At 40.3% G+C, this 25,827-nt stretch overlaps 1 protein-coding gene across 7 annotated transcripts in view; it reads left to right on the top strand.

Annotated features, from left to right (window-relative positions):
* Bicd1 (BICD cargo adaptor 1) overlaps nucleotides 1-25,827 on the top strand; it is a 226,762-nt gene that overhangs the window by 55,873 nt on the left and 145,062 nt on the right. The gene's annotated exons all lie outside the window — the stretch shown is intronic.

Raw genomic sequence — 25,827 nt, 5'->3', positions numbered from 1 at the left:
GCTGTAACAAAGACAAGTCTCTTAAGAAAGGGGCCATGATAACATGGACAGATAGTCCTCAAGAGTCTGAAATTCACACCGGAGCTCAGAGGAACTGTAATAAGGTTGAATTATGAGCTGAATGTAGAGGTTCATATCCATATTTCCAGTACTTGGGAGGCTGAGAGAGAAGGATTGAGTTCCATGTCAGCCTAGGCCACATAGCAAGATTTGTTAAACAGGGGCTGGTTTAGCGCTTAAGCACTTTCCTGTGAAGCCTAAGGACCCTGGTTCGAGGCTCCATTCCCCAGGACTCACATAAGCCGGATGCACAAGGGGGCTCATGTGTCTGGAGTCTGTTTGCAGTGGCTGGAGGCCCTGGCGCCCATTCTCTCTCTCTCTATCTGTCACTCTCAAATAAATAAACAAAAATAAACAAGATTTGTTAAGCAAGCCAACAAGCAGTCAGTAAAAAAGAAGTGGGTTCTTGAGTGTTAAATAGTGTTCAGGGAGAGGCAACCTGTTAGCCTGGGTCTCAGAGGCACAGCTTTGCCATGATGAGCATGTGGTGGGAAATAGAAATATACTTCTACTGTTGTTTTAAAAATATTATAGGGAGCCTGGCGTGGTGGCGCACGCCTTTAATCCCAGCATTCGGGAGGCAGAGGTAGGAGGATCGCCGTGAGTTCAAGGCCACCCTGAGACTACATAGTGAATTCCAGGTCAGCCTGAGCCAGAGTGAGACCCTGCCTCGAAAAACAAAACCAAACCAAACCAAACCAAACCAAACCAAACCAAACCAAACCAAACCAAACCAAACCAAACCCAAAACCCAAAACCCAAAACCCAAAACCCAAAACCCAAAACCCAAAACCCAAAACCCAAAACCCAAAACCCAAAACCCAAAACCCAAAACCCAAAACCCAAAACCCAAAACCCAAAACCCAAAACCCAAAACAAAACAAAACATAACAATATATATATATATGTATATATATCATAGGGCTAGAGAGATGGCTTAGAGGTTAGGATACTTGCCTGCAAAGCTGAAGGACCCAGGACCCACATTAGGCAGATGCACAAGGTGGTACATGTGTCTGGAGTTAGTTTGCAGTGGCTAGAGGCCCTGACACACTTATTCTCTCTCTCTCTCTCCCTCATAAATAAATAAAAATTTAAAAATATGTTAAGGTCCTAGGGAGTGTGATAGACAGCATTTCTATAAACAAGATTTTGATGCTTTTCTTTATCACAGCTGTCAGTACTTTTTTCTTCTGTGGTACCTCAGTACACTTTGTTTACACCCATCTGAAGGGTATGGTAAGGCTTATTTTAAGTCCTGCTATGACTGGGATAGTAATATAATTTTTGTGGTTAAGATGTTCTTATATTTTCATTTTGAAATTTATACTTGCTGGGTGTGGTGGCGCACACCTTTAATCCTAGCACTGGGGAGGCAGAGGTAGGAAAATTGCTGTGAGTTGAAGGCCACCCTGAGACTCCATAGTGAATTCCAGATAAGCCTGGACTACAGCAAGACACTACTTCAGAAAAAAGCAAAAGAAAACAACAACAACAACAAAAAACCCTGTATCACCATCCCCCCCCCCTTTGGAAGGTTCATTGTTTCCCCTATGAATTCACAGGAGTTTTTCCTTTTGTCTTTTATGGATATTATAATATCACTTTGTCTTCAAAATGCTTTGGCCTTCTGTATTTTTTTTAAATGTTCTCTTTATTTTTATTTATTTATTTATTTTTCTGAGGTAGGGGTTCACTCTAGCTCAGGCTGACCTGGAATTCACTTTTTAGTCTCAAGGTGGCCTTAAACTCATGGTGATCCTCCTCCTCTGCCTCCTAAGTGCTGGGATTAAAGGTGTGTGCTACCATGCCTGGCTTTATGTGTTTTTTAAATACCAAAACATGCCTGTAACAGTCAGGTACTGTCAACATAAAAATGCTTCTCTCACCTCAAAGGAAATAAGAGATAATTTATTCTGGAGCCAAATATGAGTAATTGTGACCAGAGAACACAGATTCAGGTTACCCCAAATTCCATGTTCCAGTATGACAACAATTTGATGAAGCTTTTATAGTAAAAGAACAAAGGTCATAAGTATAGACACTTTTTAGACTCATTGGTAGGTTTATCCACTAGGTGGGTTATGGCTATAGACTTCAGATGTGCTCAGCTTAATATGTGCTCAGCTTTTGAACTGGTAGAAACTAGTTGTAAGTTAAGAATACCTCTGAATTTTTTTTTTTTAATATTTATGTAGCTGGGCATGGTGGTGCATGCCTTTAATTCCATCACTTGGGAGGCAGAGGTAGGAAAATTGTCATGAATTCGAGGCCACCCAGAGACTAAATAGTGAATTCCAGGTCAGCCTGGGCTAGAGCAAGACCCTACCTCAAAAAACAAAAACAAAAACAAACGAACAAAAAATTATGTTAGGCTGGAGAGAGAACTTAGCAGTTAAGGTACTTGCCTGCAGAGCCTAAGGACCTAGGTTCAACTCCCCAGAACCCACATAACCCAGATGCTCATGGTGGCACATGTGTCTGGAGTTTGTTTGCAGTGACAGTAGCCCTTGGTGCACCTATTCTCTCTCTCTCTCTCTCTGTGTCAAATAAAACATTAAAAATATTTTATGTGTGGCATGGTGGTGGCACACGGCTTTAATTCCAGCACAGAGGTAGGAGGATTACTGTGAGTTCAAGGCCACCTTGAGACTACGTAGTGAATTCCAGGTCAGTGAGACACTACCTCGAAAAACCAAAAAGAGAAAAGGAAAAATTTTATTTTTAAACAGGTTATACTCTTATATCCCATCTCTTCTGCCACCTTTCCCATGAGGCCTTCCTTAGTGGGGATTTGAAAGCCTTGGTCAGTCTCTGTGGAGTAAAGGACATCCTAAAGGTTTTGATAGTCACAAGAATGTTAGGTCAGACACAGGGAAGAGCAATGAATGGCTTTCAAAGGGACTAAAAATAGCCCAGGATAATTGGGCTCTAGTCATGAAGTTTAGTCATCTGCCTTCTAGAGTCTTTAACCCAGGTGCATCATCTATTTATTTATTTTTTTCTGGGAGCTTCATTTTAACAGTATTTTTTTCCTTCCTACTTCCCTGTTTTACACAATTTTCTTCTAAACTTTTAAATTATATTTTTTTCAGTTAAACTTTGCCTGGAAATTATGCATTGTTTTCTGAAATTATGCTTTGCTTATTTTCTTCTAGTTGAATAATCAATTCTATTAGTATAATTAACTATCCTGCCCTATGACATGCAATATTCATATATTTACTTCTTTTTCCAAATTCTCTATTTTGTTCTACAGTATCATGATGTTTGAAATCATTGTCTTAATGGGAATTTTATTTTTTATTTTTAAAAATTTATTTCTTTATTTGCAGAGAGAGTAAGAAGTAGGAGGGGAGTGGATGGGTCAGGACATCTGGCTTTACGTGGCTACTGGAGAGTTGGAACTCAGGTCATCAGACTTTGCATGCAAGCAAGAAACTTTAACCACTAAATCATCTCTCCAGTCCCCCCTTTTTAAAATTAATTTTTATTTACTTGCAAGCAGAGAGAGATAGAAGAGAGACAGACAGAATGTACATGCTGAGAATGAGCATGCCAGGGCCTCTAGACACTGTGAATGAACTCCAGGTGCATGTGCCACTTTGTGCATCTGCCTTTATGTGGGAACTGGGGAATCAAACCCAAATCATTAGGCTTTGTAGGCAAGCGCCTTAACCTGTGAGAAATCTCACCAGCCCTCCCCAACTCCCTTTTATGAAATTATATCTATATCTATATCTATAGATATAGATATAATGACTATTATATATGATAAATATAATTTTCAAGCAGAGAGAGGAAAACACTTTTTTTTTCCTTTTTTCTTTTGATTATTTTCAAGGCAGGATCTCATTAGTCCAGGTTGACCAGGAACTCACTCCAGGCTGGCTTTGAATTCAGAGATCCTTTACTGCTAGGCTAAAGGAGTGTGCCACTATACCTGGCTAAATTTTAAAATAGTAAAGACTCCCCTCATTATTCCTGTTTAAAACAATTATCTTGTTATGAAATTATGAATCATCTAACTTCACAATCTTACTAGGAGTCTAAGCAGAATGAAATTTCTTCATTCACAAGCATGGAATCTAGTTCTATTTATTCAAATATTTTTTTAAATATAAATTTTATAGTTTCTTAGGAAGTATACATTTCCTAGACAATATGTAGTAATATTTTCCTAACCATGTATGTATGCATTTAGTTTTGTGGGGAAGTGAGTGTGTACACATACAGACGTGTGTACGCTTAAGCAGAGGCCAGAGGAGGATGATAGGTACCCTCTGTTGCTCTTCGTCTTGTTTTCCTGAGTCAGAGTCCATCACTGAACCTGGAGCTCACTGTTTTGTGATTACACTGGCTGACCAGGGAGCCCCAGTGGTCCTCCTGTCTCTGCCTTTCTCGGTGCTGGGGTTAAAGGCATATGTGGCCACATATGGCTTTTTAACTGCCGAGGCATCTCTCTAGTCCTAACACATATGATTTTTTATGTGGGTAGTGGGAATTGAACTCAGGTCCTCTTGCTTGTACCTTATACTCTTATCTGCTGAGCCATCTCCCTAGCCCCTAATACTTCATTTTATAGCATTTATTATTTTAATTTTTAGTTGACTTTTTAGATCTATGTTCTCTATCTCCCTCTTTTCTTTTCTTTCTTTCTTTTTTTTTTTTTTTTGAGGTAAGGTCTTGCTCTAGCCAAGTTGACTTGGAATTTACTATGTAGTCTCAGGGTGGCCTCGAACTCATGACAATCCTCCAACCTCTGCCTCCCGCGTGCTGGGATTAAAGGTGTGAGCCACCATACCCGGCTTCCTGTTTTTATGTTTAATTTGAGACCCCAGGTGTCTTGGACTCACTCTATAGCTCAGATAGACCTTCAATTTCTTATCTTCTGGTCTCTCAGCTTCAGGTATAGCTGGGAAGACAAGCTAGGGCTCAGAAGTAGCTGGGAGGACAGGCCAGGTTCACTATACCCAGCATGATTCCTCTTTTGAATGTGATTACAGTCAAGGTAGATCATATTTACATCGATTGCTATTTTATACCTAGGATTCCAGCAATGAAATGAATGAATATCCTAAAAAGGATTTCAGGTTCAACAAGCTCTATTTTCATGTTTTTTTCTTCTACTTGTGTTTTTAACACATACCAAGATTTTAATGTACGTAAATGACTCTTGAAAATAAATCTTTCAATTTTATTTGGTTAACCTTTAAAAAAAATACAGTGTCAGCCAGGTGTGGTGGTGCACGCCTTTAATCCTAGCACTTGGGAGGCATAGGTAGGAGAATTGCCATGAGTTTGAAGCCACCCTGAAACTACATAGTGAATTTCAGGTCAGCCTGGGCTAAAGTGAGACCCTGCCTTGAAAAAAAACAAATGAACAAGTACAATGTAGGTTGCAGAGATGACTTAGTGGTTCAGGAGCTTGCCTGAAAAGCCAGAGAACTCAGGTTCGATCCCCCAGGGCCCACAGAAGCCATATGTGCAAGGTGGCGCATGCATCTGGAGTTTGTTTGCAGCTGCCGAAGGTCCTGATGAGCCCATTCGCTCTCTCCCTCTTTCTGTCTCTCTTTCAAATTAATAAGAATAAAAATTAAATTTAAAAAAATGGGGCTGGAGAGACTCTTAGGTCAGGACAAAAGGCAGTCACCAGGACAGCAGGAGGGCAGACAGCAGGATGGCAACAGAGAAGTCATCCACATTCCTGGAGAAATTGCCCATCCATTATCCCTCCCCTGCCTAACAAGGCTCCAGGTCTAGATTTACTGCCCCTCTATCTCTCACCAGGTCACTTCTGGTTTCACCTATGGCTAACATAAAGAACAGAGATTTACTGCCCCAACAAAGAAATTCCTTCCCTTCCTCACCTTCCCCCAACTGAAGAGTTCTATGAGGCACACTATCTGTAACCCCAAGCTGACTGTCCCGCTCTTGAGTCAGTCCTGACAGCTTGTGTTTTTCCCTGAATAAAACCTTCCAGCTTTGCCTCAGAGTGGTCTTTGTGGTCCTTGGTCACTCCTGAACCTTACAGAGATGGCTTTGTGGTTAAGGTACTTGTCTACAAAGCCAAAAGACCCAGGTTCACCTCCCCAGGACCCGTGTAAGCCAGATGCACAAGGAGGTGCATGCATCTGGAGTTCATTTGCATTTGTAGTGGCTGGAGGCCCTGACATGCCCATTCTCTCTCTCTCTCTCTCTACCTACCTACCTACCTATTTCTGTATCTCTCTCTCAAATAAATAAATAAAAGTTAAAATAACTTAAAAAATGCTATGAATATATGTTTTCTATGTCATTAAATCACCTATTTTCAGAACACTGTTACAAATTGAATAGCACAACTAGAACCACAAATGGGATTTAGAGTGCTTCATTCTCCTGTGATCCCTCATGTCTGTGCTAATTCCTGCTCCCTCCTTTACCCTCATCCCCAGGCAGCCATTAATTTACCTTTTGTTTCAGATTTGCCTGTTCTGGACATTTCCTACGCATGAGGTTATGCAGATTAGCATTTCTTATTCTAGATTTTCATATAAATCAAATCACACTGATACAGAAACTTTGGGGTGTCATCCTTCAGTGTGATGGAGCCTTAGTTCAGCTATTAGGTGGGCAGTAACTCACGACTAACGTGCTAGATGATGTGGCCTTTTTGGGTCCTTTTCTTCAGAATTCAAGAGAAGAATTTCACGGAGCATAGGAGGGCTAATTTTAGAATAGAGTTTAGGGACTCTTTGTGGGACAGATGGGAGTCTCCATGGAGGAGGAGAATTCACCTGGTGACTCTGGTTAGAATTCTTATGGAGAGGCAAATTCCTTTAGAAAAAGAAAAACAGGGCTGGAGAGATGGTTTAGCGGTTAAGCGCTTGCCTGTGAAGCCCAAGGACCCTGACTCGAGGCTCAATTCCCCAGGACCCACGTTAGCCAGATGCACAAGAGGGCTCACGCATCTGGAGTTCGTTTGCAGTGGCTGGAGGCCCTGGTGCGCCCATTCTCTCTCTCTCTCTTTCTCTCTCTCTGCCTCTTTCTCTCTGTGTCACTCTCAAATAAATAAATAAAAATAAAAAAAAATTTTAAAAAAAGAAAAAGAAAAACAAGGTTTCTAGCTAAGGGGTCAGGTTCCTGGGAGAGAGGTAATCTTCCCAGGGATTTTAATTCTCCAGGAAAGGATGTACTGTCCTTGGAAGGGGTAATTCTGGCTCAATCTTAGTTACCCAGAAAAGAAAGAAGTAAGTGAAAAGCCAGATTCTCTTTTTAGGCTCAGAGAGACTTCCCACATATAGTCACTTCGAGGGTCCTGTTATTCTAAACTGCCTAGGTAATTTCTGTCTCCTATTCTTCAATGCATTATATACCCCCCCCTTTTAAAAAATTATTTATTTGCAAGGAGACAGAGAGAGAGAGAGAGAGAGAGAGAGAGAGAGAGAGAGAGAGAGAGAGAGAATAGGTATATTAGGACCTCTTACCACAGCAAACAAACTCCAGATGAATGCACCTCTTTGTGCTTCTGGGATGTCAGCCTTTGCAAGCAAGGGCCTAAATTGCTAAGCCATCTCTCATTTTCTTAGCTGTTACTGTGCTCACCTCAGTATTTATTCCTTGTTATTGCTGAGTACTCCACTGTATGAATTCATCACATTTTGTCTGCTAACCTATTGATGAGCATTTGAGTACTGTTTGATATTCTTGCAGAAGTCTTTAGAAATGATTTTATTTTCTGTGTAATTGGCAGGTCACAGGATAGTTGTATGTTATATACTGATTTTTTTTTAAAGAATTTTTTTTGCTCATTTTTATTTATTTATTTGAGAGTGACAGAGAAAGAGAAAGAGGCAGATAGAGAAAGAAAGAGAGAGATGGGCGCGCCAGGGCTTCCAGCCTCTGCAAACGAACTCCAGACACGTGCGCCCCCTTGTGCATCTGGCTAACATGGGTCCTGGGGAATCAAGCCTCGAACCGGGGTCCTTAGGCTTCACAGGCAAGCGCTTAACCGCCAAGCCATCTCTCCAGCCCTATATACTGATTTTTATCTGGTCTTATGTCACCTTTCAGAGTTCTGTTAGAATTAGTTTTTTTTTTTAATTTTATTTGTGTGTGTGTGTGTGTGTGTGTGTGAGAGAGAGGGGGGGGAGGGAGAGAGAGAGAGGGAGGGAGGGAGGGAGAGAATGGGCACACTAGGACCCTCTAACCACCATAAACAAGGTCCAGATGCATGCACCACCACCACCTTGTGCATCTGGCTTATGTGGGTACTGGGGACTTGAACCTGGGTCCTTAGGCTTCACAGAGAAGCTCCTTAACCACTAAGCCATCTTTCCAGCCCTGGAATTGCAGTTTTTAAAAATATTTTATTTCTTTAATCCCAGGACTTGGGAGGCAGAGGTAGGAGGATCTCCGTGAGTTCGAGGCCACCCTGAGATGAAAAACTAAAAAGAGGGAAAAAACCCCCACAAAACATTTCTTTATGAGAGAGAGAGAAAGAGAGAGAGTATGGACATGCTAGGGTCTCCTACCACTAAAAATCTCTCCATCCCTGAATTACTTTTTAACATTATGTCTTGGATTTTCTAAATACTTTCTAAATATAATTTACTGATTTGTATTAATCTCTTTTATTACATGATTTTTAAAAAAAGTTTTATTAGCATTTTCCATGAGTATAAAAAAAATCCCATGGAAATTCCCAACCCCCCCCAGTCCCCTTTATTACATGATTCTTGATTACTTCCCTATACAGAACTTCTAAAACTTTTAATAGTTTCAATAATGATAGAAATTTGGCATTCTTTTTTTTTTTTTTTTGCGTTTTCCAAGGTAGGGTTTTACTGTAGCCCCAGTCTGACCTGGAATTCACTATGTCGTCTCAGGGTGGCCTCAAACTCTAGGCGATCCTCCTACCTCTGTCTCCCGAGTGCTGGGATTAAAGGCGTGCGCCACCTTGCCCAGCCTGAAATTTGGCATTCTTGTGTTAGTTTTTTTTTTTTTCTTTCTGAGGTAGAGTCTCAGTCTAGTCCAGGCTGACCTGAAATTCACTATGTACTCTCAGGTTAGCCTCAAACTCACCACGATCTTCCTATCTTACATACCCTGGGCTGGGATTACAGGCATGCACCACCACACCTGGCTTTCTTTTTTTAGTTTTAATTAAAAAAATATTTTTTATTTAGGAGACAGAGAGGGCAGAAGAAGGAGAAAAACACAGAAAAAATATGGGCATTCCCGGGCCTCCTGCTGCTGCAAATGAACTCCAGGTGTCTGGCTTTATGTGGATACTGGGGAATTGAACCCAGGTCTGCAGGCTTTGCAAGAAAGTGCCTTAAACCACTGAACCATCTCCCCCAGCCATTAATTTTGATTTTTTTTTTAATTTTTAGAAATAGAGAGAGGCAGGCGTGGTGGCGCACACCTTTAATCCCAGTACTCGGGAGGCAGAGGTAGGAGGATTGCTGTGAGTTCGAGGCCACCTTGAGACTACAGAGTGAATTCCAGGTCAGCCTGAGCTAGAGTGAGACCCTACCTCGAAAAACCAAAAAAAAAAAAAAAAAAAAAAAAAAAAAAAAAAAAGGGAAAGAGAGAGAGAATTGGCATGCCAAGGCCTCAGCCACTGCAGTTGAGCTCCAGACACTTGTGCCACTTAGTGGGCATGTGCAACCTTGTGCTTGCCTCATCTTTGTGCATCTGGCTTACATGGGATCTGGAGAGCCAAACATGGTTCCTTAGGCTTCACAGGCAAGTGTCTTAACCACTACGCCATCTCTCCAGCCCTAATATTGATTTTTTTAAAAAGATTTTTATTGATTTATTTGAGAGTGACAGAGAGAGAAAGAGGCAGATAGAGAGTAGAGAGAGAGAATGGGCATGCCAGGGCTACCAGCCACCGCAAATGACCTCCAGACGCATGCGCCCCCTTGTGCATCTGGCTAACGTGGGTCCTGGGGACTCGAGCCTCGAACCAGGGTCCTTAGGCTTCACAGGCAAGCACTTAACCGCTACGCCATCTCTCCAGCCCAATATTGATTTTTTTAAATATATATATATATATTTTCTCAATTTGTATTAACATTTTCCATGATTATAAAAAGTATCCCATGGTAGTACCCTCCCCCCCCCACTTTCCCCTTTGAAATTCCATTCTCCATCATATCCCCTCCCCATCTCAATCAGTCTCTCTTTTATTTTGATGTCATGATCTTTTCCTCCTCTTATCATGGTCTTGTGTAGGTAGTGTCAGGCACTATGAGGTCATGGATATCCAGGCCATTTTATGTCTGGAGGGAGCATGTTGTATGGAGTCCTACCCTTCCTTTGTCTCTTACATTCTTTCTGCCACCTCTTCTGCATTAGACCCTGAACCTTGGAAGATGTGATCGAGATGTTACTCAGTACCCTAATTTTGATTTTAATGGAAATGATTATAGTACATTATCATTTTTATGGTGTTTACTTTTGGTAAGTAGTTTATATTTACTTGCCTATTTAAAAAATGTTTATTTGTTTGAGAGACACACAGAGAGAATGAGCCCACCAGGACCTCTAGCTATGGCAAATGAACTCCAGATGCATGTGCCACCTTTTGCATCTGGCTTATGTGGATTCTTGGGAATTGAACCTGAGTTCTCAGGCTTCCCAGATAAGTGTCTTAACTGCTAAGCCATCTCTCCAGCCCCTTATTTGTCTATTTTGTATTCATATGATCTTGTGATTATGGCCCTTTTTTTTTTAACCATAAGAGGGAAAAAAGCATAAGTTATTTCTAGAAGCATGAAATAAGAAGACACAGTTGTACAATTATATTCCTTAAACTATACTTTTCTTGGATGGCTGTAATTCTGTGAGCTCTGGTCACCTCTGTAATTAGATGGTAGGCAGACTGAGGATAGAAATCATTTCTGAAGATTCTGTATGTTTCTCTCAGAACTCAGATTTAATACAGATTTATAGTGTCCAGAGATTACATTGCATATGGTTCCTATGAGAGAAGCAGCACAGAGTTAAAGAAATAGATGCAGGTTTTCCTGCCTCTGAGTTTTGTCTTATGACCATAAAGAACTAGGCACAAGGATGAGGAGGAGTGAGAAAAGTAAAGGAGATTTATCAAGAAAACAGTGAGATATCCCAGAGGGTCTAGGCAAGCATGCTTAGAATTTTGGCTATTATCTGAAGAAGAGGTAGAAAAGGGGAAAGGAAAGGTTATACTTTTTAAGTTAGAATTCAGTAAAGTTGGCAGGCTTAGCAGGAAGACCTGCAAGGAGAGGTTTCTGGAGATATAAATACATTATTGCATAAAAGAGGAAATTATTTATCCCATCTTGATTTGTCTTCAAGTGAACTAGCTTTGTTGAGGGACGGTCTCTTGATTGGATGATTGGCATACTTAGTTGGATTAACTCTTAAAGGAGGGGACCATAGTATGTTATTGTAATCTTATATTTTGGGTTGCAAAGAATGTCTTATCTTTACTCAGGGCCAGAGGTAGAACTTAGATTCTATTTTCTTATCAAGAGGAAGTAGCCTTCCCTTAATTGACCCTCAGGAAGCCTAGATTCGCTCCATCCTCCAATTATCCATTCATCTGTGGATGGACATCTAGGCTGGTGCCATTTCCTAGCTATTGTGAATAGAACAACAATAAACATGGTTGTGCAAGAATCTCTAGTGTAGTGAGAACAGTCATTAGGATATATGCCTAGGAGTGCAGCTGGATCATATGGCAAAGCTATTTTTAGCTGTCTCAAGAAACTCCACACTGGGGATGGAGAGATGGCTTAGCGGTTAAGCATTTAAGGACCCCGGTTCTAGGCTCGGTTCCCCAGGTCCCACATTAGCCAGATGCACAAGGGGTCGCACGCATCTGGAGTTCGTTTGCAGAGGCTGGAAGCCCTGGCGCGCCCATTCTCTCTCTCCCTCTATCTGTCTTTCTCTCTGTGTCTGTCTCTCTCAAATAAATAAATAAATAAATTAATTAAAAAAAAAAAAAAGAAACTCCACACTGATTTCCACAATGGCTGTACCAGATTTCATTCCCACCAACAATGCAAAAGGGTTCCCCTTTTAACAGAACCTCGCCAACATTTATTGTCATTTGTTTTCTTGATGGTAGCCATTCTGACAGGAGAGAGATGCAATCTCAAGGTAGTTTTAATTTGCATTTCCCTGATGGCTAAGGACACAGAATCCTTTTTTTAGAGTTTATATGCCATCTGTATTTCTTCTGGTGGGAATTCTCTATTTAATTCCCTAGCCCATTGTTTGATTGGGTTGTTTGATTTCTTATTGTTCTGTTTTTTGAGTTATTTGTATATTCTGGATACTAATCTTCTGTCAGGTGTGTAACTGGCAAAAATTTTCTCCCATTCTGTAGGTTGTCTCTTTGCTCTGTTCACAGTGTACTTTGCTGTACAAAAGCTTTGTAATTTCATGAGATCCTAGTACTTGATTAGAGGTTTTATTTTCTGAGCAAATGGGGTTATATTCAGAAAGTCATTACCTATGCCAATATGTTAAGGGTTTCCCTACTTTTCCTCTAGCAATTTCAGAGTTTTAGGTCTGATATTAAGATCCCTGATCCACTTGGATTTGATTCTTGTGCATGGGGAAAGACAAGGATCTATTTTCATTGTCCTACAGATATCCAGTTTTCCCAGCACCACTTTTTGAAGAGGATATCTTTTCTCCAATGAATATCTTGGCATTTTTGTCAAAAAACAGATGGTTGTAGCTGCCTGGACTAATATCTGGGTCCTCTATTCTGTTCCATTGACCTACATGTCTGTCTTTGTGCCAATACCATGCTGTTTTTGTTTCTAAGGCCTTGTAATATAGCTTAAAATCAGGTATGGAGATACCACCAGACTTATTTTTGCTGCTCAAGATAGTTTTGGCTATTTGAGTTATTTTTGTGTGTGCTTTCAAATGAAATTTCGGATTTTATTTTCTATTCATGTGAAGAATACCCTTGGAATTTTGATGGGGATTGCATTAAATGAGTAGATTGCTTTTGGTAAGATTGACATTTTTGCAATAGTGATTCTTCCAATCCAAGAACATGGGATATCTTTCCCTTTCCTGTGTCTTCTGCAATTTCTCGTTTGAGTGTTTTACAGTTCTCATTGTAGAGCTCCTTCACTTCCTTAGTTAAGTTTATACCAAGGTACTTTATTTATTTATTTACTTATTTTTTTGAGATAATTGTGAATGGGAGAGATTCCCTGATTTCATTCTCTGTATGCTTGTTGTTAGTATATAGGAAAGGTACTGATTTCTGTCTGTATTTATTTTGTATCCTGCTACATTGCTAAAAGTGTTCAGTTCTAACAGTTTGCTGGTAGAGTTTTTAGGGTCTTTTATGTATAGAATCATATCATCTGCAAATAGTTATAATTTGATCTCTTCATTTTCAATTTGTATTCTTTTTATGAGTGTCTCTTGCCTTATTGCTATAGCTAAGACTTCCATTACTATATGAAATAAAAGTGGGGACAGTGGACACCCTTGTTTTGTTCCTGAATTTAGTGGAAAAGCTTCAAGTTTTTCACCATTTAGTATTATGTTGGCTATAGGTTTATCATAAATAGCTTTTATTATGTTAAGATGTGTTGCTTGTAGTCACATTTTCTGTAATACTTTTACCATGAAAGGATGTTGGATTTTGTCAGATTCCTTTTTGGCATCTATTGAGATGATCATGTGATTTTTTTTTTTATCCTCAGTCCATTTTTATGATGTATTACATTTATTGATTTGTGTATATTGAACCATCCCTGCATCCTTGGGATAAAGCCAACTTGGTTGGGGTGAATAATCTTTTTGATATATTCTTGTATTCTGTTTGGCAATATTTTGGTCAGAATTTTTTCATTTATGTTCATGAGGGAGATTGGTCTGCAATTTTCCTTTTTTGTTCTGTCCTTGCCTTGTTTTGGTATGAGGGTAATGCTGGCTTCATAGAAGGAGTTGGGTAGAATTCCTTCCTTTGCTATTTTATGGAGAAGTTTGAGAAGCACTGGTGTTAGTTCTTCCATGAAGATCTGGTAACATTCGCCAGTGAAACCATTTGGATCTGGGATTGTTTTAGTTGGGAGACGTTTTATAACTGCTTGCATCTCTGTACTTGTTATAGGTCTATTTAAGTGGCTTATCTCATCTTGATTTAATTTTTGTAGGTCATATGTATCAAGGAAATCATCCATGTCTTTCAGATTTTCAAATTTAGTGGAGTATATGTTCTTATAGTATATCCCTATGATTTTTTGAATTTCTCTGCTATCTGTTGTGATGGTGCCTCTTTCATCTATATATATATATTTTTTTTTTCAAGGAAGTGTCTCACTCTAGCTCAGGCTGACCTGGAATTCACTATGTTATCTCAGGGTGGCCTCGAGCTCATGGCAATCCTCCTACCTCTGCCTCCCAAGTGCTGGGATTAAAGGTGTGCGCCACCACGCCTGGCTTCTGATTTTATTAATTTGTGTCTCTTCTCTCTTTCTTTTGGTCAGAATTGCTAAGGGTTTATCAATCTTTTTTATCCTTTCAAAGAATCAACTCTTTGTTTCATTGATTTTTTGGATTGTGTGTGTGTGGGGGTGTGTGTGTGTGTGTGTGTGCGTGCGCGCGCGCGCTTCCATTTAATTAATTTCTGCCCTAATCTTTTTTTTTCTTTTCAAAATTTTTTTTATTAACAACTTCCATGATTATAAAAAATACCCCATGATAATACCCTCTCTCCCCCCACTTTCCCCTCTGAAACTCCGTTATCCATCACATCCCCTCCCTATCTCAATGAGTCTCTCTTTTATTTTGATGTCATGATCTTTTTCCATGATCTTTAGCTGGTTTTTGTTGTGGAATGGCCTTATTTCTCCATGAATTTGGATAGATAGCTTTGCCAGATGAAGTAATCTTGTTTAACAGTTGTGATCTTTCAGAACTTGGAATACATTATTCCAAGCCCTTCTGGCTTTTAAAGTTTGTTTTGTGTAATCTGCAGTTACTGTGATGGGTTTGGCTTTGTAGGTGGCTTGCTTCTTCTCTCTAACTGCTTTCAATATATTTTCTTTGGTTTGTGTGTTTTATGGTCTAATTATAACATGGTGAGGAGAGGTTCTTTCCAGATTTTGTCTGTTTGGTGTTCTAAAAGTTTCTTGTATCTGCACTGGCATTTCTTTTCCAATTTGAGGAAATTTTTCTTTTATGATTTTGTTGAAAACACCTACTAAGCCTCTGGATTGAAATTCTTCTTCTATTATACCCTGAATTGTTATGTTTGATCTTTTCATAGTGTCCTGGATATCTTGAAATTTCCATTCATCCCTTGCTATTAGCTTGTCTGTTTGCCAATATTTTGATGAGAATTTTTACATCTATGTTCATGAGGGAGATTGGTCTGTGATTTTCTTTTCTTGTTCTATCTTTGTCTAGTTTTGGTATCAGGGTGATGCTGTCTTTGTAGAAGGAGTTTGGTAGGATTACTTCTTTGGAAAAGTTTAAGAAGCATTGGTGTGAGTTCTTCCATGAAAGTCTGGTAAAATTCAGTAGTGAATCCATCTGGGCCTGGACTTTTTTTGTTTGGAGATTTTTGATAACCATTTGGATCTTCATACTTGTTATTGATCTACTTAAGTGGTTTATCTCATGTTGAATTAATTTATGTACGTCATATAAATCCAGGAAATCATCCATTTCAGATTTTCAAACTTAGTATATCCCCATGATTTTGTTTTTGTTTTCTGAGGTAGGGTCTTCCTCTAGCTCAGGCTGACCTGGAATTCACTATGTAGTCTCAGGTTGTCCTTGGACTCTCATCAGTCCTCCTACCTCTGCCTCCCGAGTGCTGGGATTAGAGGCATATGCCACCATACCCACACCCGCCTGTCCCTATTATTGTTTTCATTTCTCTGGTATCTTTTTCACCTGTAATTTTATTAATTTGTGTTTCTTTTTTTTCTCTCTCTCTCTCTCTCTCTCTTTTTTTTTTTTGAGGTAGGGTCTCACTCTAGCTCAGGCTGACCTAGAATTTACTATGTGGTCTCAGAGTGGCCTTGAACTCATGGTGATTCTCCTCCCTCTGCCTCCTGAGTACTGGGATTAAAGGCATGCATGAACATGAACGGCTTCTTTTTTCTTTCTTTTGGTCAGATTTACTATGGGTTTATCAATCTTCTTTATTCTTTCAAAGAACCAGCTCTTTTTTTTTTTTTTTTTTTTTTTTTTTTTGGTTTTTCGAGGTAGGGTCTCACTCTGGTCCAGGCTGACCTGGAATTCACTCTGTCATCTCAGGGTGGCCTTGAACTCATGGCAATCCTCCTACCTCTGCCTCCTGAGTGCTGGGATTAAAGGCATGCACCACCACACCCGGCTAGAACCAGCTCTTTATTTCACTGATTCATTGGAATTTTTTTGGTTTCTATTTCATTAATTTCTGCCCTGTCTTTATTATTTATTCCTATCTACTTATTTTTTGGTTTGCCTTGTTCTTCTTTTTCCAAGGCTTTAAGGTGAAGCATTAAGTTGTTTGTGACCTTTCTAAATTCTTAATATAGGCACTTTAAGCTATAAATTTCCCTCTTAGGACTGTCTTCATTGTGTCCCAAAGGTTTTGGTATGCTAAGTTCTCATTATCATTTGACTCTATGAATTTTTTGATTTCCTTCTTTATTTCTTCATTGATCCATTCATCATTTAGTAGTGTGTTGTTTAATTTCCATGATTTTGGGTATGCTCTATAGCTTTACTTGCTATTGATTTGTAGTTTGATCCCATTGTGATCAGATAGAGTGCAAGGAATGATTTCAATTTTCATGTATTTGTTAAGATTTGCATTGTGGCCTAGTAGATGATTTATTTTAGAGAATGTTCCATTTGCTGCTGAGAAGAATGTGTATTCTGCAGCATTTGGATGAAATGTCCTGTATGTATCTGTTAGGTCCATTTGTTCTATGACCTCATTTAATCCAGATGCATCTCTGTTTATTTTTTGCTGGGATGACCTGTCAATTGATTGGTGTGGGGTGTTGAAGTCACCCACTACAGCTGTGTTTGGTGTTGTGTGTGACCTTAGTTCTAGTAGCATTTGTTTGATGAAGTTGGGAGCCCCCATGTTAGGTGCATACATGTTTAGGATTGTAATGTCCTCCTGTTAGAGTGTGCCTTTAAGCAATATAAAGTGACCATTCTTATCTTTCCTAATGTTGAACTGAAGTGTACCTTGTCAGATATTAGGATATTGACCCCTGCTTGTTTTCTAGGCCGATTTGGTTGAAACACCATTTTCCAACCTTAAACCCTAAGATAGTGTCTATCCTTTGCAGAAAGGTGAGTTTCTTTGAGGCAACAAATTGAATGATCCTCCATTTTAATTCAGTCTGCAAACCTATGTCTTTTGGCTGGGGCATTGAATCCATTGATATTAAGAGATAGTATTGAAAGGTGTGTATTTATTTTTGCCATTTTTCTTGTTATGTGGTTCTTCCAGTTTTACTTTTGCCTTCTTGTATTAACTAGTATTTGAGTATGGTTTGTTTTTTCCAGGTTCTTTATATGTGTGCTTTTCTTTCTCTTCAGCATTGAGGATCCTGTCAAGTATTTTCTGTAGAGCTGGTTTTGTCTTCAAATATTCCTCTAGCCGGCTTTTGTTGTGAAATGTTCTGATTTCCACATCTATTTGAATGGATAGCTTTGCAGGATAAAGTAAACTTGGTTGACAGTTGTTATCTTTCAGAACTTGGAATACATCAGTCCAAGCTCTTCTGGCTTTTAAAGTTTGTGTTGAGTAATCTGCTGTGATCCTGATGGGCTTGCCTTTGTATATAACTTGATTTTTCTTTCTAACTGCTTTCAGTATATTTTTTATGTTTGGTAGTTTAGTTATAATATGACTCAGAGAGGTTCTTTCCAGGATTTGTCTGTTTGGTGTTCTAAATGATTCCTGTATCTGCATGGGCATCTCTTTCCCAATTTGGGGAAAGTTTTCTTCCATGATTTTGTTGAAAATGCCTACTAGGGCTGGAGAGATGGCTTAGCGGTTAAGCGCTTGCCTGTGAAGCCTAAGGACCCCGGTTCGAGGCTCGGTTCCCCAGGTCCCACGTTAGCCAGATGCACAAGGGGGCGCACGCGTCTGGAGTTCGTTTGCAGAGGCTGGAAGCCCTGGTGCGCCCATTCTCTCTCTCTCCCTCTATCTGTCTTTCCCTCTGTGTCTGTCGCTCTCAAATAAATAAATAAAAATTAAAAAAAAAATGCCTACTAGGCCTTTGGAGTGAAATTTTTCTCCTTTTACTATACCCTGAATTATTATGTTTGATCTTTTTTTATACTGTCCTGAATATCTTGATATTCTCATTCATACTTTCCTATTAGTTTGTTTTTCTGTTTGTTGGACTGTATTGGATCTACCACCTGGTCTTCTAGTTTAGATATTCTGTTCTTTCCTTCATTCTACTGGTGAGATGTTCTACAGAGTTTTTTATTTCACTGACTATGTTCTTCATTACTAGTATTTTTGACTGGTTTTTCTTTATTATTTCTATTTCCTCACTTATGTCTTGTATTTATCTCCTTATTTCATTAAGTTGGTGTCCTGTGTCTTCTTTGATTCCTTTGGTTTCCTCTTTCAGCCTTTTAATTTCCTTTTTGAGTTCTTTGAACATATTTATAATCATTCTTTTGATATCTTTCTCAGGCATTTCCTCTAAATCAATCTCACTGGAGGTCAATTTGTTTTTAATTTTTAAAAAATTTTTTGGTGTATTTTTATTTATTTATTTGCGAACAACAGACAGAGAAAGAGGGCGGAGAGAGAGAGAGAATGGGCATGCAAGGGCTTTGAGCCACTGGAAATGAACTGCAGACACATGCACCCTCTTGTGAATCTGGCTTACATGGTTCCTGGGGAATCAAGCTTCAAACCGAGTCCTTAAGCTTCACAGGCAAGCACCTAACTGCTAAGCCATCTTTTTTTTTTTCATTTTTATTTTTGTTTATGTTATTTATTTGAGAGCTACAAACATAGAGAGAAAGAAGGGGAGAGAAAGAGAGAGAGAGAGAGAATGGGCGCGCCAGGGCTTCCAGCCACTTCAAAGGAAATCTGATGCGTGTGCCCGCTTGTGCATCTTGCTGACATGGGTCCTGGGGAATTGAGCCTTGAACCAGGATCCTTAGGCTTCACAGGCAAGTGCTTAATCGCTAAGCCATCTCTCCAGCCCAAAGCCATCTTTAAAAAAAAATTTTTTTTTTGATTGACAACATCTATAATTGTAAACAATACCCCATGGTAATTCCCTGCATCTCCCCACTTTCCCCCTTTGAAACTCCACTCCCTATCATATCCCCTACCCCTCTCAATCAGTCTCTCTTTTATTTTGATGTCATCATCTCTTCCTCCTATTATGATGGTCTTGTGTAGGTAGTGTCAGGCACTGTGAGGTCATGGATATCCAGGCCATTTTGTGTCTGGAGGAGCATGTTGTAAGAAGTCCTACCTTTCCTTCGGCTCTTACCTTCTTTCCACCACCTATTGAGCCTTGGAAGGTGTGATAGAGATATTGCTGAGCACTCCTCTGTCACTTTTCCTCAGCACCGTGATGCCTTCTGAGTCATCCCAAGGTCACTGCCATCTGAAAAGAGAAAGTCCTCTAACGAAAAGTGAGAGTAGCATTAATATATGGGTATGAACATTAAGAGAAGTGCTAACTGGGCAGTTTGGTGAGCATAGTACATACATTTAGCCAGACACCAGCAGACATTACACCCCTAGGGCTCATGACTACCCCTATTGTAGGTTTTCAGTATCAGGGATGTATTCCCTCCCATGGAGCAGGCCTCCAGTCAACTTAGAGTACAGTTGGTTTCCCCCAAACAGCTGTGCCACTATTGCACCAGTTGGCTCATTTGGCTTATTTGGCCAAATATAAGGCTTGCAGTGTCCACTGTGGAGTATCTTCACTGGTGATTTCTCTCTCTCCCCTTGAGCTGTATGCAGTGTGGCTTTTTCCAGCTTTCTGTTTCTGTCAGCTGCTCTACATGAAGGAGGTTTTCAGCTCAACTCCAGCAGCATTTCTCAGTGATCTTGCAGCCCAAGTATGTGGAGTCTTCAGCAATAGGGTCTTACCATCTATTCCTGTTGGTAAACCAAGGGCCTCGGCAATGGCCTATAATGTTTTCAGGGCATCAGGGACCTTCACTGGAGATCAGTTCTGATACATTAATACGTTTTGGTGGATTTATATTGTCTGGATATTTTTGTGTTTCTTGTATTATAATGTAGAGATTTTTGAATCTTGGATTAATTTAATACTTGGATTTTTCTAATTATTTGTAATATTATTAGATGTATCAATCAATCTGATATTATTTATCTTCAGGTTAGGAGCTTAGGTGCTGGGTGTGGCTCTGAGGACTCTCAGAGTAACCACAAAAGTGACCCTAGATGTTGGGTTTGCCTGCTATGAGAGTATTCAAGTAGGCTGAATGGAACAAAATCAGGCAAATTCTAAAATTTAAACAATGTGCACAGTCAATGAAAAACAGCACAGAGGGGTTGGAGAGATGGCTTAGTGGTTAAGCACTTGCCTGTGAAGCCTAACGACCCCAGTTCGAGGCTCAATTCCCCAGGACCCACATTAGCCAGATGCACAAAGGGGTGCACATGTCTGGAGTTCGTTTGCAGTGGCTGGAAGCCCTGGCGTGCCCATTCTCTCTCTATCTATCTCTTTCTCTCCCTCTCTGTCACTCTCAAATAAATAAATAAAAATGAACAAAAAATATTGTTTAAAAAAGCACAGAATATTTATGCAAGAGTAGGTATTATGACAACCAGATCTTCTAACAAAGTTACAATCCCTAAGGATGTGTGTTCCTCCACACCCTTAATCCTGACAACTGGAAGGCTAAGATCTGCAAAGGGTTCTAGGTCAGCTTTTGACCAAGTGAGACCCTTCCCCAATGATGGACAGGAGAGGAAGTAAAGGCAGTATAAATCAGGAAGCAACAAATGACAAGCCCAAAATATAGCTTAGTTAAGAATAGCAAATCTGACCATACATTAGATTTAACATGTAATGTACCCTGACATGGAAGGTGTGATTAGTGCTTCTGATTCAAGCCTATACACCAGGATTATTTAGCAGGTACTGACCTGGTATAATCCCAGTTACCTTTTGGGATGGTTTTGGTCTCAATTATGCTGCATGTCTGCTTGGGTCCCGCTTTGCTGTACTGCGGGCTTGGGTAGGCTGGCTGGGTGAAGGTGAGCTCCCTTTCCCAGGTCTTTGGTGCTTGCTGTCAGTTGTGCTGATGGTGGGGGAGGAGAGGCTGCAGATGGTGGCTGAAGTTCTCCAACTGATCCTCACGGTCCTCTTCCTCACAAGCCTTGGTCCCTAATGTCCTCCCTTCACATTTCTTGAGTTTGTGAGGAGGCCGGTGTGAGTGGAGAATCCCCTGGCTTGGCTTTTCCTGCTGCTGCTGCTGCTGCTGCTGGAGCTGCTTCTGCCTGCTTCTGTGATCTCTGGACACTCTGGGTCTCTCCTACTTCTCTGCTGCGGTTGTTAATTTCTTATATACCTAACTTTTTAGTAGAAAAGTGTATTTTTCTGGGTTCTTTGGCTTTTTATCCCCTAGGCTGCTTTGGCCTGGTTCCTATGGTGCCATCTTAACCAGAAGTCAGCTACTTATTTTTGAGAAGTCAATGAGAAGAGTTGAATTAATAGTGAAGAATAGAAACTGAAGATGATCACATTGTGACGAATAGCGAAAAGGTTCTGTGACCTCCCCCTCCCTATATCCATCTTCATCTTTCGGGTTCTGACATGAGGTTTGGGTTTGAATAGAAAGTAAGAGAGAGGTATGTGTAGCTAAGCAGTCCCATTTAAGGTTTAGTCCCCTTATCCCATTGTCTCAGCTCCAATCTCTGCCCTGCAAATCTTCCCCTAAGACAAGCCTTTTACTTTTCTCAGCATGAAATTTTGGGGGAATTCCAATTTCTTAGGGTTCGATGTTTCAATATCTGGTAGAGAAAGGCATGAATGTCCTTTAGAATAGCTTCCTTCCTGCCCAGTTAGTTACCGTGGGTATGGGGCAGGATGTTGAGAATAGGCTGTGTCCTGTTCTAAATTACTCCCTATCATATCAAATGGTGGTTTTCAGACTTTGCCTTGCCCTAAGACTATATTTTACAAGCAGATTTCTTTTTGTTTTGTTTTGTCTTTTGAGGTAGGGTCTCACTCTAGCCCAGACTATCCTGGAGTTCACTATGTAGTCCCAGGCTGACCTTGACCTCACAGCAATCTTCTCTTACTTAGCCTCTCCAATGCTGGGATTAAAGACGTAAGTCACCATGCCTGGCTACCTGGGTGGACCCGTGAATAGCACCATCTATCTGTCTGACCACCCATGAGGCATAGAATGATAAATTACTTATTCATGGGAGTAGGAAGGGTTCCATCCTATAAATTTATGCTGGTGAATTGGAACTGTAGGGACACATGGACATATTGAAATCGTATCAGGAAATTGAAGCCCAAGAACTTAATGGTCATGCCAGACTGAGGAAAGTGTGTCATTCCCTCACGTGAACCTCACAAAGATGTGGACGCCTAACATTGTGATGGTGAAGGCCCCAGTGACCTATCATCTGACTGCCTGACAACCTGATATATGGGACAAGCAGAAACTGGCTATTGCTCCAAGGGCTTCAGTTTAGCATTGTCACTGCTTTTGACATGACTTGCTCAAATGCTGTCTGCCCATATACCTGTTTGCTCAGCAGGACCTGCTGTCCATCCATCCATCTGTCCTTTTGTCTAGATATGATCCTTCCGTTCACTTTCCCTGACTCCTATAGCTCAGTTCTGTTCCTGCAGCTTGACTCTACTTAACCAGTAGCAATTATTTCTTGAACTTCTTTTGTAGCCTATTATTTTCTCAATAGAGTCTTTTGCATTTCTGTTAGTTTCCCAGCTCTGGCCTCTCAGGTTTTTTTGACCCTTTTGTAGCCCTTAAGTAACCTATATATATATGTTTGCATGTATAGAGAGATATACTTAGTCTGTGATATGTAATGTCTGACTTGTATTGACTCAAAACACAAAGCTCAGCCGGGTGTGGTGGCACACACCTTTAACCCCAGCACTCAGGAGGCAGAGGTAGGAGGATTGCCGTGAGTTCAAGGCCACCCAAAGACTACATAGTGAATCCTGGGTCGGCCTGAGCTAGAATAAGACCCTATCTTGAAAAACAAAAAAACCCAAACAAACAAAAAACCAAAAAAAAAAAAACCCACAAAGCTCTTACCCCAAAGGGGATAAGAATGAAGTTTGAATGACCATGGCCCAGAAACACAGATTTAGGTTATCCCAAATTCAGTGTTTCAACATGTTAACAATTTCATGAAGGTTTTATACTTATAGAACAAAAGAAAGTCATCAAACAAGGCACTTTAAAAAAACTTGTTTATTATTTATTTATTTGTTTATTTATTTGAGAGGAACAAATAGAGGAGAGAGAATGGGCACCTCCAGCCACTGCAAATTAACTCTAGACACATGTGCCCCCTTGTGCATCTGGCTTACATGGGACCTGGGGAGTCGAGCCTCAAATTGGGGTCCTTAGGTTTCACAGACAAGTGGTTAACCGCTAAGCAAGGCACTTTTTAAATTTATTGGTGGAAACATCAGGAAAGTGGGTTATAGCAAAGCAGGGATTGGTGGAGATTGCTGCTATATAGGCTTTGTATGATGGATCACATTCTTGGTCTTTAGGCTGGTGGAAGGTGGTAGTCTGCACATTCTAAAAAGGTCTCATTGTGATCTGACATAATGTTAGGTCAGAAACAAAGGTGGGTAATAAACGGCTATGAAGGGGGCTAAAGGTTGCCCAAGGTAATTTGGCTCTGATCCTGATTCCATCTCTCTGTGTTCATAAGAGTTCTCTCAGTCCATTAAGTGTTCAAAGTAGATGAAATACTTTTTGGGGAACTTTATTTGACGCTTGAAAGTTAACGTTAGTGATTACAGAATAAAAGAAACTGTATTTGCCTCTACCAGGACTATCAAAGGAAAATGGGATTATCTGGCAAATTTCTGCCATGGAAACCATTGTGCAGTGTAAGTTTATTGTTATCCAATAAATTCTGACATTGTGGAAATACACAAGAATGTTCATCTTGTTAGGAGTAGGAAGTTTGACAGAAGCTCTGATGTAGAATCTTGGGGGTACAGGTGGGGTTCCCCAAGTTTTTATGAGCCCAGTTTTTTTCTCACAATTTTTTTCATTAACAACTTCCGTGATTATAAAATATATCCCAAGCTAATGCCCTCCCTCCCCCCACCTTCCCCTTTGAAACTCCATTCTCCCTTATATCCCCTCCCCATCTCAATCAGTCTCTCTTTTATTTTGATGTCATGATCTTTTCCTTCTCTTATGATGGTCTTGTATAGGTAGTGTCAGGCACTGTGAGGTCATGGATATCCCGGCCATTTTGTCTCTGGGGGGAGCACGTTATAAGGAGTCCTACCCTTCCTTTGGCTCTTACATTCTTTCTGCCACCTCCTCCGCAATAGACCCTGAGCCTTGGAAGGTGTGATAGAGATAGTGCAGTACTGAGCACTCCTGTCACTTCTTTCCAGCACCATGATGCCTTCTGAGTCATCCCAAGGTCACTGCCATCTGAAAAGAGAAGATTCTCTACCAAAAATGAGAATAGCATTAATATAAGGGTATGAACATTAAGAGAAGTAATTATTGGGAAGTTTGATAAGCATACATTTAGCCAGACAGCAGCAGATGTTACATCCCTAGGGCTCATGACTACCCCTGTTTTAAGTTTTCAGTATCAGGGATGTATTCCCTCCAATGTAGTGGGCCTCCAGTCCAATTAGAGGGCAGTTGGTTTCCACCATGATAGACGTGCCCCGTTGCACCCGTTGGCTCATTTGGCCTGGCTAGACAAATATAAGGCTTGCATTGTCCACTGTTGAGTATCGTTTTTTTTTTTTTTTTTTTTTTTTTTTAAGAAAGGATCTATATCCCATATCACCTCTTTATTAACTTGAAATATTCATTTTTTTGTTGTTGTTTGTTGTTTCGAGGTAGGGTCTCACTCTAGCTCAGGCTGACCTGGAATTCACTGTGTAGTCTCAGGGTGGCCTCGAACTCATGGTGATCCTCCTACCTTTGCCTCCCGAGTGCTGGGATTAAAGGCGTGTGCCACCACACCTGGCCACTGTTGAGTATCTTCATTGGTGATTTCTCTCTCTCCCATTGAACTGCCTGCAGAATGGCTTCTTCCAGCTTTCTGTCAGCTGGTCTACATGGAGGAGGTTATCAGCTCAGTTTCAGCAGGATTTCTCAGTGGCCTTGCAGTCTAAGTATGTGGAGTCTTCAGTAATAGGGTCTTACCATCTATTCTTGGTGGGAAGCCAAGGGCCTCAACAATGGCCTATAATGTTTTGGGGGCACCAGGGACCTCCCTGGCCAACAACTCACTGGAAGATATCCCATCCCCAGCACTGAAATTTTTCTAGCAACAATCTATGGTGAGCCCCAGTTTTGAGTCCTGTTCTATTTTTAACAAAGAATTGATAAAAATGAACTCAAGAAGGATAAGTTATGAATTATTAAGTTTATTTAGGGAGAAGCCTAAAAAGTTGTGGGGTTATTTAAGGGATGTTGGGATTGAGGAAGGAGGCTAGAGCAGAGTCATAAACATGTGAGAAGTTGGAAACACTCCCTATGTGTCAAACACTGCACAGTGCATAAGGTTTATTTAAGGCAAAT

This window comes from Jaculus jaculus, chromosome 22, assembly GCF_020740685.1.
Source record: "Jaculus jaculus isolate mJacJac1 chromosome 22, mJacJac1.mat.Y.cur, whole genome shotgun sequence".
In the NCBI taxonomy this organism is placed as follows: domain Eukaryota; kingdom Metazoa; phylum Chordata; class Mammalia; order Rodentia; family Dipodidae; genus Jaculus; species Jaculus jaculus.
The sequence above is the reverse complement of the archived record's forward strand: the minus strand, read 5'-3'. Positions and strand labels throughout refer to the sequence as shown.